Genomic DNA, 15544 nt, shown 5'->3' with positions numbered 1-15544 from the left:
CAAAGTTTATCATAACTTATGTTTGCTTTATAGCGATCATGTCCAGCGTGCAAACGCAAGATTAATGAATACGGGGCACTTTAAATGGAAATTTCCACTCCGTTACATAGCATAAGAGGGCTTATGCTTTTTGTCCTTTATGAAGACTGGCATACTATTGGAGCGGTTCTATTTTTTTAGATCGTCGCAAAAATTGATAGATACTATAAGGTTAAACTACAGACTCCTCAGTTTCGCGCTTAGACGTGTTTCTATGATGATTCCGATGCCAAATCGTACCATCGCCCACACTGTTAACTGTACATCGGTGGACCTTATGCCTTTTGTAATAAGGTCTACCGATGTGCAGTTAGGAGTGTTGCTGTTTGTACTTAATTATTTCGGCTTAGATGAGTATTTGTTTTTTTTTTTTACATTTGACTACGTACCCCGTACGTATCGTCGGAAAGTTTTCGAAATTGCGAAAGTTCCACTTGGAAAAATTTCGGAAACTTCATATATTTTCATTTCCGAAAACATTTCTAACTTAAACTTTCCGAGACTTACACAGCTGCCGGTGATAGGGTTGCCAGATGGTCGGGATTTGGCGGGATTCTCCCGATTTTTAGCATGTGTTCCCGATTCCCGACGAAGTGAAAACTGTCCCGAAAAACAGCTTCACGTTATAAAACAATAATTTCATGTTCCGAACTGTCGTCGAGCGAGCGAGCGACCCGCGTCGAGCGCGTAGCTAAAGTAGTGCCAATAATGTAAAATACCGTTGTTTTTAATACAATTACTTTAATTTGAATGGTTTTTTTTCCCGACTTAAGTCCCAAAATCCCGAAAAATTTATATTTTTTCCCGATAATAGCGCCTTTTGATCTGGCAACCCTAGCCGGTGATCCGAGCTCTTATTTCCTTTGGTCATGTCAGGCACCTACAAGAAGTTAGTCAGAAAAAAAAAACAAAATTTGAAAAGAGCGACAGCAAATACAGCTTCCCCATAACAACTGCAAATGATACGATATGAATATGACACTTCACATCACGACAACAATTAACTTCCATCGCGCTTTCATTTTAGTATGTACAGATGTAGTGCATAATTGTTTTCTTCGTATTTTCTCGGAAACGTTCGTATTTGTCATGCTACTTCAGTCAACCTCGGTACTTTTTGCACCGAGACTGACTGAAATAGCAAGACACGTTCGTACATTTCCGTGAAAATACGAAGGAAATATTTACGCACTACATCTGTAAGACCTTCCTGTTTAAGAACGCAAAGTTAGAAATCACAGGCAAATTAGTAGCCTTACCGCGAATGCCTAAGCACTGCCTAACTGGCATTCGTTAACATCCTCATAACTTACTTTAAACTCGCTCGTACTTATTAAGTGTGTATATGTCAGTGCCTAACTGTTGGTAGCCTGTAATTTGGCAAGCGTTACACTACAATTGGAGGCAGCAAAGCCTCTAAATGTGCCTGTGATTCTAGTGGTGTACCTATATTTGTCCTGTCGCTATCAAAAATATGTTAGATACAGGCTGCACAAAACCACCTGTAATTGTACTTTAATGCCTTGAAAATAGAGTCGTGCTTATGTTTGTTAAAACCATGTTCACTCAGAATTATCCGATATCAAGATTACAAATCAGATAAACTATAATGGCTCCTCTTCACGTTGGGCCAACGCCAACGCCAACGAGGGACGCATTAATGAGCGGCCTCTAGAGTGAGTAAGTCAATTGGAAAGCGTAACAAGCGTAAGCAGGTGACTGGCTGGAACAAACATGTAAAAGAATCTCATGCGTTTGCTAGACTCAAATTTCAGCAATGGGTTGTGTGTGGAAAACCATCCTCGGGACCTATTTTTCAAGACATGTGCGCTTCTCGGAGGCTTGGTTATTTTGACACCACTTAAGCTTGTGCTTGAAACAAGCTTAAGTGGTGTCAAAATAACCAAGATCGGATTAAAATGGATATCTTAGCCACTCACCATAAAGCCAAAGACTTCAGCAGTTTCTGGAAGTGCACAGGTAAAATAGGTCCTAAATCCGGTCTCCCTGCAAGTGTGGATGGCGTTTGCGAGCTGGTGCATATAACTAATTCGTTTATGGACCGGTTTAGGGTTCAAAGTCCACTGGGAGATGAGTCACGGGTGCTCAATGCTGAGGTTATTTCGAATGAGGTGCCTGTCCAGTTCACTTTTAAAGAGGTTAACCGTGTGTTACAGTCGATGACGAGAGGGAAGTCACCGGGACACGATGGTCTCAGCATTGAGCATCTGCAGCATGCAGGTGGTCACCTACCACGGGTACTCAAAATGTTCTTCAACTTATGCATGAGCCATTGTTACCTTCCCGATGATCTCATGAGGACTATTGTGGTGCCTATTGCCAAAAATAAAACTGGAGATGCTTCTGACGGATCCAACTACAGGCCAATATCTCTAGCAACGGTATCCGCTAAAGTGCTGGACGGACTGCTTGATAACCTGCTGTCAAAACATGTCCAATCGCACGATGCACAGTTTGGCTTTAAACCTAATGTATCAACGGAGAGTGCGATTCTCTGTTTTAAGCATACCGTCCAGTACTACAACGATGATAAAACGCCTATATTTGCCTGTTTTTTGGATCTGTCAAAAGCGTTTGACATGGTCTCCTATGCCATTTTATGGGACAAACTTGAGAGCTGTACGAGTACTCCGAGGGGGGTGGTTAACCTCTTCCGTTATTGGTACGGGAACCAAACCAACCAGGTCAGATGGGCGGGAGCGTTTTCAGACGTGTACAGGTTAACGTGTGGTGTGAGACAAGGTGGTCTCAGCTCACCCAGGTTGTTTAACTTGTACATGGATGAGTTGATCGCTAGGCTCAGCAGCACAGGTATTGGATGCTCAATTGGCGGTACCATTGTTAACAATATCAGCTATGCAGATGATATGGTGCTGCTGTGCCCGGCGATCAGCGCTCTTGTCAAACTGTTGAAGATCTGTGAGGAGTATGCGGTGACCCATGGCCTGATGTACAACACCAAGAAGAGCGAACTACTCGTTTTCAAGGCAGGCAAAAAGGAGTATACGTCAGTTCCTGCCGTATATTTATGTGGTGTTCCTCTAAATAGAGTTTCACGGTTCAAGTACCTCGGGCACTGGGTCACCGAGGACCTCCAGGATGATGCTGACATAGAAAGGGAGCGCAGGGCATTGTCAGTAAGGTGCAACATGCTGTCACGTAGGTTTGCACGGTGTGACAGGGATGTCAAAAAGACCCTTTTTAGGGCTTTTTGCCAGTCCTTTTATGCGTGCAGCCTATGGACAAATTACACAAAAAAGACCCTCAATGCCCTGCGTGTCCAATACAATAATGGTTTCCGCATGCTGATGGGACTGCCACGTTACTGTAGCGCCTCGGGGATGTTTGCGGAGGCTAGAGTGGACGCGTTCATTGCGATAATCCGTAAACGCACCGCCTCCCTAATGCGCCGAGTACGTGACAGTTCCAACAGTCTGCTTCAGCTCATTCCTGGAGATCCTGCTGGTTCACTCTGGAGGCACTGGAATGACCTACATATGGGATCCAGAGCCACAGTATATAATTTAATGTAAATATGTAGATTTTAATTTAATTTTAATGTAATTGTTGTTGACATGTATTTTTAAGTTTATTTTTAATTTTAATTTTAATATGATAATATTTTTAATTGTAATTATTTTAATTTTAATATTTTTGTATGGGTATATTTTTATGCCTGAAATAAAATTTGATTGATTGATTGATTGATTAATGCGTTAGAGGGAGCAAGTGATATTGCTATCTCAGTCTACCGCATGGCTGCGTCCCTCGTTGGCGTTGGCGTTGGCCCAACGTGAAGAGGAGCCATAAGAGAGAGATAAATGTTTGAATTTATCTTCTGTTTGGCTCTCGTAGAAGAGGGAAGTCGAAAAAATGCTAGTGCCGTAAAGGATGACATCGGAATTAGTGCGCAGTGAAAATTAATTGATTGGAAAAAGAAATAAATATAGACAGATCTGATGAAAGCAGGGCTTAAGAGTCGATCACCAATCTGTGCATGGGAATTGCATGAACATTATAAATTGAAAAAATTAATTATTAATTACTTATAATTTGAAAAACTATTAGAATAGTTTGAATAAATGGCGTCAGCGTGTGAATGAGTTATTGGTTGCATGTGCAAGTGACAGCTATGCGAGTACCTGCGTAGGTGAAAGTACCCGCGGCAAGTGCACTAACGAGCCCCCACCAGTCGGCGCATTCGCTAATCTCGCTCAATCACTGGAGACGTTTGATTTAATCGCACCAACAATGGGAAAGAAAGTGCAATTGTAAGACGGCCAGGAAACGGCTGGCTAAGATACTCCCGACTAACTGAGGCGTGTTTATGTTTGTAGCAATCTTCTTTCCTCAGCGATGCAATTGGAAAGTGGGTACATTCTTTTCCAGTCAACTTTAGGTTGAGCAGGGAATTGACAGTCTGTCGCCTCATGATAAATTGATGAAAACAGAATCCGAATGAACATACAAGACTATGTGTAGCTGTGTGTATGAGCGCTTATTGCGTTATTATACTTATTATCTGCTAAACTTCGTTGTTGCGTACATTCCTTCGTTTAAATTGATATGTACATCTGTGGGTCAGGTATGAGCACTTAGTTACATGGTCCATCGTTGTACCTACTTATTTAAGCATTCACAAGGACTTCTTTAATATTATCATGATTTTTTTAAGCCCATGGAGAGTAGTTGCTACGTCGGAGTCGCGACAGCCACGTCGTTGTCGGCGCGGCGCGCCGGCCAATATAGCGCGCGACACCGCCCGCCCGCCACCCCCGCTGGCGCCCGCGAGCCCAGTCCCGTCCGCGCCGCCGAGCCGCGCGCTAGTGCCGCGCCATCATCTTGTTCGCACTGCAAGTCTCTGACCACTGAAACCGACCGTTTATGACATTCGACAACCGCGCCCTGTGTCAGTGCATTTTCCCGAGACGCATAGCGTTTCGAACACGAGAGAGCGCTGCTCCAAACCGAACCGTGTTGGGATTTGTGGCTGCGTTTATTTATGTTGTCGTTTTGGTGTGGTGAATATTGTGTTATACGGACGAAAACCGTATTATCTGTGCTATAGTTTGTGGATATTTTTAACAATCGGTGGCATATTCACGAAGGTGAGTCAAAAACTTGTTTACTTCGTACCCACATAACGAAAATTCGCCGCGACGTGGCAAGCGAATCGTATCCAAACGATATTAAAGCGCAAGATAACTCGCGCATATAAACAATCGGTAACTAATAAGCCTGCCCGATACACCACTTTTTCTTGTTTTGCTCTTCGTACTCTGGGATTTGTCAAAAGAGCAGTTCCTCGTTCGCAGTTGTTGTATACATTATGACGTCATCTAATCAATTGATTGATACGGAGTTTACAAGGGACCAAAATACCAGTTTTCGATTGGAGTATTATGCTGATTAGATTCTTATTGGATTCGGTCCTATCCCACTATCCCATATGGTGGCCGGAAGCGAGTGGATAAGAAAACATGGAGGAGAGAGGCGGCGTCGGCGCGGGGCGGTGCGCGGCCGGCGACCGCATTCCATATGGAATGCCGGATTAAACGCAATGTCAGTGTGACGGGGTTCACCGCGGGCCGCGCTATGCACAGCCCGTTGCAAATTCACAACAATGTAACCTGAGAGAACCACTACAAAGGCTTCTGTTGGGTTGGGATACATTCCTGTAAACATTTTCTTAGCACTTACGTGCGCAAAATCCCACTCCCACTTAATAAAAAGTACCCTACGCTAAAGTATTATCCACAATGTTTTAAACGGCCACCTGTTGTGGTCTTGTTTTCTAATGATAAGCTTTTTTCCAACCACTTCACTGTAGATAATAAGTTTACAATAGATTGCGATTCGTAGCGCTTTTTATTGACGCAAGCATTCCATTTAGCATCTTTGCACTCTATGTAATTTTGCAATACCTACAGCTAAACAAAATATAAATTATACGCATAGAAGTAGCATCCTATAGAAGTGGTGTGCGCGTGCCTCCGTGAGGGACAAAACATACGCAATGCGACAATATTAAAAACACGTTTTAACATTCCTGACAATATACCAAAAACAATCTACGTAATTCGGTCGGGTTATTTGTTGCCCACCATAGCCCATACTAACAAAAAGGTGGGGAACAAACAAAAAGTGAGACTGTGACAAGGACAAGCAATAGTACCGCTTTCTCTGCTACTCCTACTGAAAGTTCTATAAGTGTATCTCGTTCGGTCATTTGGCCCCTCCCCCGTGTCTTCTCTATATTATTGTACCTCTATGATTATACGAGATAATACTCAGATAATAGGTATTTATTGCAATCTTTACAACTGTCAGGATTGTCAGGAATGGAAAACCCGAACGAGTGCAAGTCGGACTCGCCCACCGAGGGTTCCGTACTTTTTAGTATTTGTTGTTATAGCTGCAACAGAAATACATCATCTATGAAAATTTCAACTGTCTAGCTATCACGGTTCATGAGATACAGCCTGGTGACAGACAGACGGACAGTGGAGTCTTAGTAATAGTCTTTTTACTCTTTGGGTACGGAACCCTAAAAATAGGAACAATTGTATTTTATTCCGAGAGTATTTCGCAAATGTATGTGTAGCAAAACCCACATTACATCCGCATATACATAGATCATTAGATACAACTGTAATCAAAAAATCCCGGTTATATCGATATTTCTGGTATATGATATAATATTGAAATGCCTAGACCAACCTAGACTGAACCTATTCAATTATATATTATTGTAAACAAGTTATTTGCAACGAGCTAACGACGATACTCTGCGACATTGTGCTCAAGATACGTCAGGGGCCTCAGAAAATTCTTCGCGGCATAGGATTATCTTATTAAGGCCCTTACAAATACTTCGACCCAGAAGGATCTATTGTGTGTGTATTCACACTTATTTAAATGAGTGTAAGTACCTATGACACAACGGTGGGCCTTAAAATCTTTGACCCCAAATAGGTACGTACTTAGTTATTGTTTCTTCTAAAGTCCTTCAATCGCAATCTAAGCAGACACAATCTATTAATAGGTAGGCTTCATCGTTGCTTCAACACACCTGCAACAATCAACGTTGTCGAACATTATTAAACTAAAACGGGTCATACTGGCATATATAATATAACAAATTGGAAATGACCTTTGATATTTCGTATGCTGCGCCACCCGTGGTACCGGAAAATGATTTGTCAAAGCCATTAAATATTCTAGCTGCCGGGGTTTTCAAACAATCCGCACTCGTCCCCTTTTATTCACTTGCTCCCAAGTCCATGAAATACGTGAGGCGTGTTTGTGGAACCTCTCGTTCCTTGTGACATGTTCTGAGATTTGCCTCAATTCCCTCCCCTTCCCCCAATCTCACGTGTGATCTTTCAAAATGTGTATTTATGTATAAATACACATTTTGAAAGTTGGATGGAACGTTGGATCACACACGCGTGACTTTAATGGGTTAATATGCATATTGCATATAGGCGGATTGTATCAGATATCGCCATATTTTAGTTTAGAAACATGTTTTACTTGGATTTAATCCAATTTCCTTGCATTTTACCAGATATGTTTTGCCAAAAAATTACCCCGATATTTGGTTGAGATTCGGCTTGAAACTTGCTTGAAACCCGTTGTCACGTCAGGTGGGGTTAAGGTTAAGGTTAACCTTAAGGTTTAAATCTATTGTCAAACTTTTAAAATCAGCTTTTCATTAGCGATCAGAACATCTTCCAAATAAAACTTCTACTAATCCCAAGTAATTTTTCCAGTTTCCCAATGTATTTTGATCTAGTTGGCCTTAACCTCTTTTGTCTTAAAAACCTATAACTAGGAGCTAAAAATCTCAGGGAGCCATAAGGCAGGCATAATATATGCTCTCCGATACTGTTATGCCGTTATTCATAAGATCATAGGTAAATGGTGATTGCCAGTAGTTCAGACTGATCTTACAAATAACACTTTGACCCGATTCTAGCATAGTTGCAAAATGCAGATTTGCGTCAATATTCTATTTGTAAACTGGACTACAGATTGATGATTTACTATGAATTAGGTACCTACAACTTTTCGATGAAATAACAATTTCAATTACTTATCTATTGAATGTCAGCCTGCCAGGCCGGTTGCTTCAAATTTAAAGTTTGTAAAGTCTTTATTTCCATTATTTTCGCTTTTATTTTCGCTTTTTGTGCTATTTTATGCAATAAAGTCGAAACCCCTGTCTCAAACTGCGAAATTCATGTACAGTTTTTTTGATGTCTAGTAACACTTATTGAAACTCTGTAATGTAGAGGCCCAACGGAGCCGACATATCTCATTGAAAAAGGCTTCTTTTATATACATATGTAGATAAAAAAAAAGTCTAAATGATACACATAATGATTTTGAGCAAATAAACAAAATACGTTTGAAGAATGTGCCATTATGAGTCCTCCATTAATAATTGTTATCGATACGTTTAAAATGAGAACGTGAGTGAGTCGTTTGTTTCTTAAATAATTAGTATAACATTTGTTTTTCTGTTTAAGGCGTACGTTTTAATTTACATAGACTGAGTAGTTTTATTCTTAAATTTTAAAATAAATTCTTTTTATCTATTTCTTCCGGAAAGCCCCGGTTCAACTTTGTGGTAGTGCGCTTGATATTGCATCTCTATCTCCTATGTCTTCCGTCAGTCGATGTGTGAGCACCCCATACACATGTTGTTGCAAAATAACTGGCTGTCCCACAGAAAATATCGACTTCTGCTCAGCCAAAATGTATACTGTACATAATGTAACAGCAAATTCTTTTCGTGCTTTCTGATTTGGTTAGTCACTCTGACCTACCATCTCTCCACAATCCGCACAGAGTATGGTTCCTTCCTTCTCGTGTAGATTTTTTGCACTAATCATATGCGTGACGCTGTTAACCATTCTTAAATGAAAACAGTTGCATATTAGGTAACAGCTGCTAAACATGTATAAAACGAATCTACTGTTAATACTTGTTTACAGTCAGTCATCATACATTCGGAAACAGAAATATCTAAATAAATAAATATTATAGGACAATTTTACACAGAGTTGCAGTTAGTTGTATTTTATAAAATTGTTGATGTATTGTTATTATTTTTGCTTGTATGTAAATTCAATGTTGACCTGTAAAATAGCAGGAGATCTAAGGTCCCGTTTTCTAAGGGGACCTTGCATTTTGGAGACAAAGCAAACCGCTTGGAACAGGTGTTCCTGGGGGTGACCTGAGCTGATTAAGCCCGGTTGCCAAGAGGTTCCCCCCAGCAGGTGGGCAGGGGAGGGGGGGGGGGGGGGGCAAAAGTGCCTCCGGCGCGCCTCACTCTAAGCTTTATATCTGCATACATCTCGCAACTATATCAAGTTTGGTATCATTTTCGTATAATTCGACGATGAAGAATTCATTTCTGTGACTAAATTTTCACTCACCCATACAAAAATTCGAAAAATTCAAAATTAAAAAAAAAACATCTAATTTTTTTTACGAAAATCCTCTACAAAATTTATACTATGAGGATTTGCTCTAGAAAAAAAATACCTGTGAATAGCCCAGTTATCCTACTATACAGAATAGTAAACTTGTCAAACATTTTTTTTCATAACTCTGTTAAAAAAAATGTTTTGTGTCGCGCGGCGTACCTGCATTGGACCAGCCCCAGTCAGCAGGGCATGGTTGTTGCTGAGGGCCTATAATCTGTCCCCAAACATAGACCAAATCCTACACCGGAACATGCGACACAACTGGAAACCGCCGTGTCGCCGAAATAATTTCTGCACCTTGTCAACCTGGTTGACAAGGTGCAGAAAACCCTAGAGGAATAGCAAACCGCTCTATGTGCGTTCCTTGATGTTGAAGGTGCTTTCGACAATACGCCCACGGAGACCATACTCAATGGTATGAAATCAAAGGGAGTAGACGAAACCACCAGATGGGTACATAGCATGCTCTCGAACAGAGTAGCCACTCTGACCATCAATACTATATATAGAGCATGAATTTTATACCACTAAAGGGTGCCTACAAGGAGGCGTTTTATCCCCACTATTATGGACCCTAGTAGTGGACCAACTTCTTGCAATCATGTCTGGCCAAGACTTTGATACACAAGGATATGCCGACGACCTTGTAGTCATCGTCAAAGGCCCTTGCCTCAACACAATATCCAACCTAATGCAAGGAGCTCTAAACACAATATTCAAATGGTGTAGAGAAAATGACTTGTCCATTAATCCGAGCAAGACTGTAATAGCCATTTAACCATTCACAAGGAAACGGAAGCTCGATTAACTCACAAAACCAAGACTTAATGGTTAATTAAATAATACCGTTCTCGGCAGAGGTCAAGTATCTAGGGGTCACCTTCGACCAAAAGTTAACTTGGAACCCTCACCTGAGAAACATTAAGTAGCTAACACACTATCGCACCGCACCAAGGTCATTGTGGGACGCACCCATAAGTAAGAGGGAGAAAGCGATATCTCTTTCTCCCTCTTACTTATGGGTGCGTCCCACTATGACCTTGGTGCGGTGCGATAGTGTGTTAGCTACTTTATACAAAAAGCGAAAATGGCCATGTGGTCATGCTGTCGAATGGCAGGAGCAAGATGGGGCTTAAGACCCAAATTGCTATGTGGTTATACACAGCGGTAGTGAGGCCAATTGTTACCTACGCCTCCGCAGTCTGGTGTAACAAAACCAGCCAAAAGACAGCAATAGACACTCTAAACAGCCTGCAACGCACGGCTTGTTTAACAGTAACAGGCGCCTACTCCTCGACACCGGGAGCGGCCCTAGATGCACTGCTGGACATCATACCACTCCACTTGCAGGTGCAAAAGGAGGCCAAGCAGTGCGTCTACAGAATATGCACGCTAAAAGGCCAAAATGGCGCTCTCAGGCATTAACCAATCTAAAGGCCTGGGTTTTTGCGAATAGAACCCTTAGCATGCCCACTGATGACACGCACACCGAATGTCATCTCACCAACTGTACAGAGTAGAAAATCCTCCTAGAGACAAATGGATCAACAACCAAATGTACGTCGAAGAGGGAAGCCACATCTGGTATACAGATGGTTCCAAGAAAGGCAATGATGTAGGATGCGGGATCTATGGTGAGAGACCTAAGCTCAGAGCTAGCGTCAGCATGGGCACACTGGCCTCAATCTTCCAGGCAGAAGTCTTCGCCATCAACAAATGTGCGGAGATCAACCTGGATAGAAACCTAAGACACCAGCATATCTACATCAACTCAGACAGCCAGGCTGCTCCGCTGGCACTAGAATCCCTTGAGTCAAACTCAAAACTAGTCCAGAACTGTAAAACTAACCTAAATGCACTGGCTTACTCCAACAAAGTTACACTTAGATGGGTACCAGGGCACTCCCACATTAACGGAAACGAAGAAGCGGACGAACTTGCTAGAAAGGGCGCAGACACACCCCTGGTCGGCCCAGAACCGTTCTGTGGAAGCACAAAACGAGATGCATATTCTCTGCTTAGCAACTTAGAAAAAACGAGAGCAATCGATTGGTGGAAGTTCGTTAACCCCTGGAGCGCCCCAGAATTACCGTAGTATGGAACTCCTATACTAGTTACCAGCACACGTGTCTGTTTAGGGCGCTCCACGGGTTAAAGGACAAGAACACTCGAAAGCTCTGATCAAAGGGTTCAACAGCAAAACTGCTAAGGAGCTTTTAGGACTCAAAAGGCACAAAACCTGCGCGGTGACCAGAATACTGACTGGACACTGCAAGTTGAACAAACATATGTTTCAAATTGGTAAGAAACAAGATGCGACATGCAGGTTCTGTCAGGAGTCAGAGGAGACTGCAATGCACATGCTCTGTTCTTGTGGACCACTAATGTCAAAAAGAAGTACCTACCTAGGGCGACACGTAGTGCAACCCAACCCAAGTGCAAACATTACGGCCCAAAGAATCTGGAACTTTCTGGATGCAACGGGCATTAGTAATGAACTTAAGGCCGTCATAATAGATCAATGCTGGTCAATGCAACACTCAAAGGCCCACAACACCACAATAATAATAATAATGTCCCGCGGGGGCCGCTTGTGGCGAGCTGACGGTGAGTGGCGACACCGCGGACCCCTATTCCAGAGGGCCCTGTCATCTGGCCCTCGCCTCTGTGCTTGCCTTGATTGGCCGGCCAGAATGGAGTCGCAAGAGCGGGACCTATGCTCCAGGTTGGAAGTGTAAAATGTCATAATGCCGGCGGCCTGCTGAACGGATTACCGGGATCTGGCTACCGCCGACTCACCTCTCGACAACCTCACAGCCACTCCAAAGTGTTGCCCTGTTGTCGCACTGTGCGTGCGGCCATTGCGGGGCCCACTTAATGAGTTGGCGAGTCACCACCTGTCATTTACAATTTTGAGACTGATTGTCACGGCAGGTGTCCGCTAGTCTCTCCCATAGCCCATTATCCAGTCCATCCAACTTTCTAATCTATAGCCCATGACCTTAGTCCCCATCGCAGCACAAAAGTGCTACACTGCAATAGTCTTTGCACCTGGCGGGGACCATCTCCGGATGTATCACATTGTGCGTTCGGGGATAGTATCCACCACATGTATCCCTTGCTTTTAGATTAAAGTGCCTTAAAGGGCCTCTGCGCTGTTGGCTTCGGCCCCATGTACGCCTCCCAAAGGTTCGGGACCCCATGGTCCCGAGATATGGAAAAGACATACAAATAATAATGTTAATTTTATCACATTTATAATACTTAATCCTGTTGGCGAAAGTTTTCCCAACATCTTTATTTATATATTTAATTTATATTTGTATATATGTCACGTCCAGAAGTAATTTATTAATGTAATCTACAACCAGAAGAATAACAACTTATTAGAAATCATCTAAACATACTTAAAAATCCTAAACGCTGCATACCGCTCTTACAATGCAGGTACGCCGCGCGACACAAAACATTTTTTTTAAACAGAGTTATAAAAAAAAATGTTTGAAAAGTTTACTATTCTGTATAGAAGGATAACTGGGCTATTCACAGGTATTTTTTTTTAGAGCAAATCCTCATAGTTTTAATTTTTAGAGGATTTACGAAAAAAAAAATTAAAAGATTTTTTTTGAATTTTGAATTTCTCGAATTTTTTGTATGGGTGAGTGAAAATTTAGCCACAGAAATGAATTCTTCATCCTCGAATTACACGAAAAAGACACCAAACTTGATATAGTTGCGAGATGTATGCAGATATAAAGCTTAGAGTGAGGCGCGCCGGAGGCACTTTTCCCCCCCTCCCCTACCCACCTGCTGGGGGGAACCTCTTGGCAACCGGGCTTAATCAGCTCAGATCACCCCCAGAAACACCTGTTCCAAGCGGTTTGCTTTGTCTCCAAAATGCAAGGTAGTGGACCTTAGATCTCCTGCTAAAAGTGCCCTTGTGGCCTATTTGCTGAATAAATGTTAAAGTTGAGATTGACCTAGTCCCACAGTAAGCTCAATAAGGCTTGTGTTGTGGGTACTGGACGACGATATATATAATATACACATACCGGGTGTGGCCTGTAACATGAGCAAATAATTAAAACATAGATTGTACTCCTCAAACGGTGACACTTTTGTTCAACAACTTTTAAAAATTATGAAGTATTTAGACTCCCTATTTTTCATACAAAATAAATATTATCTTCAATGGACGCCATCGCCATGCCATATCATTGTGATTGACGTTGCTTGTCACGCCTCAAACATAACAAAATTCGCAATACATTGCGTCTTAGAATAAATTTTAAAGTGTATTAAAAATTAAACCCCAAGTTATTTTTAAAAGTCGCTGAACAAATGTTGGTCAGTATAAGGAGTACAGCCTATAGTTTAATTTTTTGCTCATGTTACAGGCCACACCCGGTATATATAAATACATATACTTACATAGAAAACATCCATAATTCAGGAACTAATATTTGTGATGAACTCACAAATAAATGCCCTTACCAGGATTCGATCTAATGTACTATAAATATCTTTTATATTGATTATTAAATTTGATACAGGTGTTTTTGAGCGCGTGGGTAGATAATTGCGTCAGTTTACCGTCCAGTGTCAGTTTCCGTCCACTTGACGGATTAGCAAATAATACATTTCATTTTTAATTTGCTACTTGCGAAATATAATTTTTATGTAGATAGAAGGTTTATATTCAAATTTTGTCAAGTGGACGAAACTAGAGCCGGACGAAAACTAGCGCAATGACCCTATGTTTTTTTTAAGTAGTCGCTCTACTATATATTAAAAATTATAAACTGAAATACCGTACACTAAAGAAAAAGTGACTAAGTCCAGTGGCCGAGGCGGGAATCGAACCCGCGTCTTCAGCTTACGCGGCTAACGTCTTATCTAGGTAGCGGCGGGTAGTGGATGGTATCATTGGTATCTATTTCAGTTTATAATTACCCCTTCGGCCGCGTACGCAACCGGAGCTTTGTAACCAGTTCCGATCGAAAACTTTTTCGTTTATCATTGTTCATGAGGCATACACCTAGGTACATGTTGCAAACTTATTTGGGACGTCAATGGCTAAAATCAGATAAGCGTAGCGCTTTTATGCTAAACTGCTATCCGATTACACGATATCGATTCAAATGAGTTGTCCCAAAAGCGGAGTTCACAACTGAGAATGTAAGTAGTATAAAATATAACGTATTCGTCTGTTCTAGTGCTTGCATACTTATACAAGATCCTTTTGAATACGTACCTACGTTATATGTTGATACCCATCCATTTGCATAAAAAATAGATACTATAAAGATATACATGATTGTCTGACAGTGGTACACTTCTATTATAGTGGCATTACTCTTTTAACGTGTGTAGATACGTTTTCTGATTACCACATGCTACTTACTTAGTACCGCGTGAAGTATTTGTGAATCGATAGTGCGTGCCACATTCGAAAACTCGACCGCGGCCGCTTCCGTCTCGTCGCCACGTTTATTATGATATCTGTTTCGGGCATTGCCTTCCTAATGTTATGTATAATCACAAATGTTATCATAAATGCTTAGGCACATTCTTACTAAACTTTTTATCAAACGAGATCCGGGTGTTAGGTCAAACTTACACAATCTATGCGACCTTTGTCTTGTTTCAGATATTCCTCTTAGAATTCTCAGAACTGGAATCATATCTCAATGTTTATTTCACTGTTTCTCGTCAACAGTAGTTAATCAAGTTATTATTGTTTGATCCACTTTGCGAAAGAGGTTACTGATTAAGGATTGCTTTGTTTCCAGGGTTCATAAATTCAGTTCATCCTCGTTAATTCATTGAATACTAAGAAGATGTGCTTTAAGAGATCTGTAAGATTGATTTTATGTAGGTAATAAATGTAATATTGTTTCATAACATCTTAAGCCTCAATTAGGTAAGATATAGCTGATATAAACTAAAGCCTCCATTAAAAGACGTGTACTTAATTCTACCAATAA

The 15544-nt window shown here is 41.4% G+C and overlaps 1 protein-coding gene across 1 annotated transcript in view; it reads left to right on the top strand.

Annotated features, from left to right (window-relative positions):
* The first annotated feature begins 4767 nt into the window (after window positions 1-4767).
* LOC134790848 (fibronectin type-III domain-containing protein 3a) overlaps window positions 4768-15544 on the top strand; it is a 99327-nt gene continuing 88550 nt past the window's right edge. The window contains exon 1 of the mRNA XM_063761818.1: window positions 4768-5168. The gene's annotated coding sequence lies outside the window, so the exon portion shown is untranslated. The remainder of the gene's footprint in view (window positions 5169-15544) is intronic.

The sequence above is a fragment of the Cydia splendana genome, chromosome 5 (genome assembly GCF_910591565.1).
Source record: "Cydia splendana chromosome 5, ilCydSple1.2, whole genome shotgun sequence".
Classification (NCBI taxonomy): Eukaryota; Metazoa; Arthropoda; class Insecta; order Lepidoptera; family Tortricidae; genus Cydia; species Cydia splendana.
Note: the sequence above shows the minus strand (reverse complement) of the source record. Positions and strands in the feature narration are given on the sequence as shown.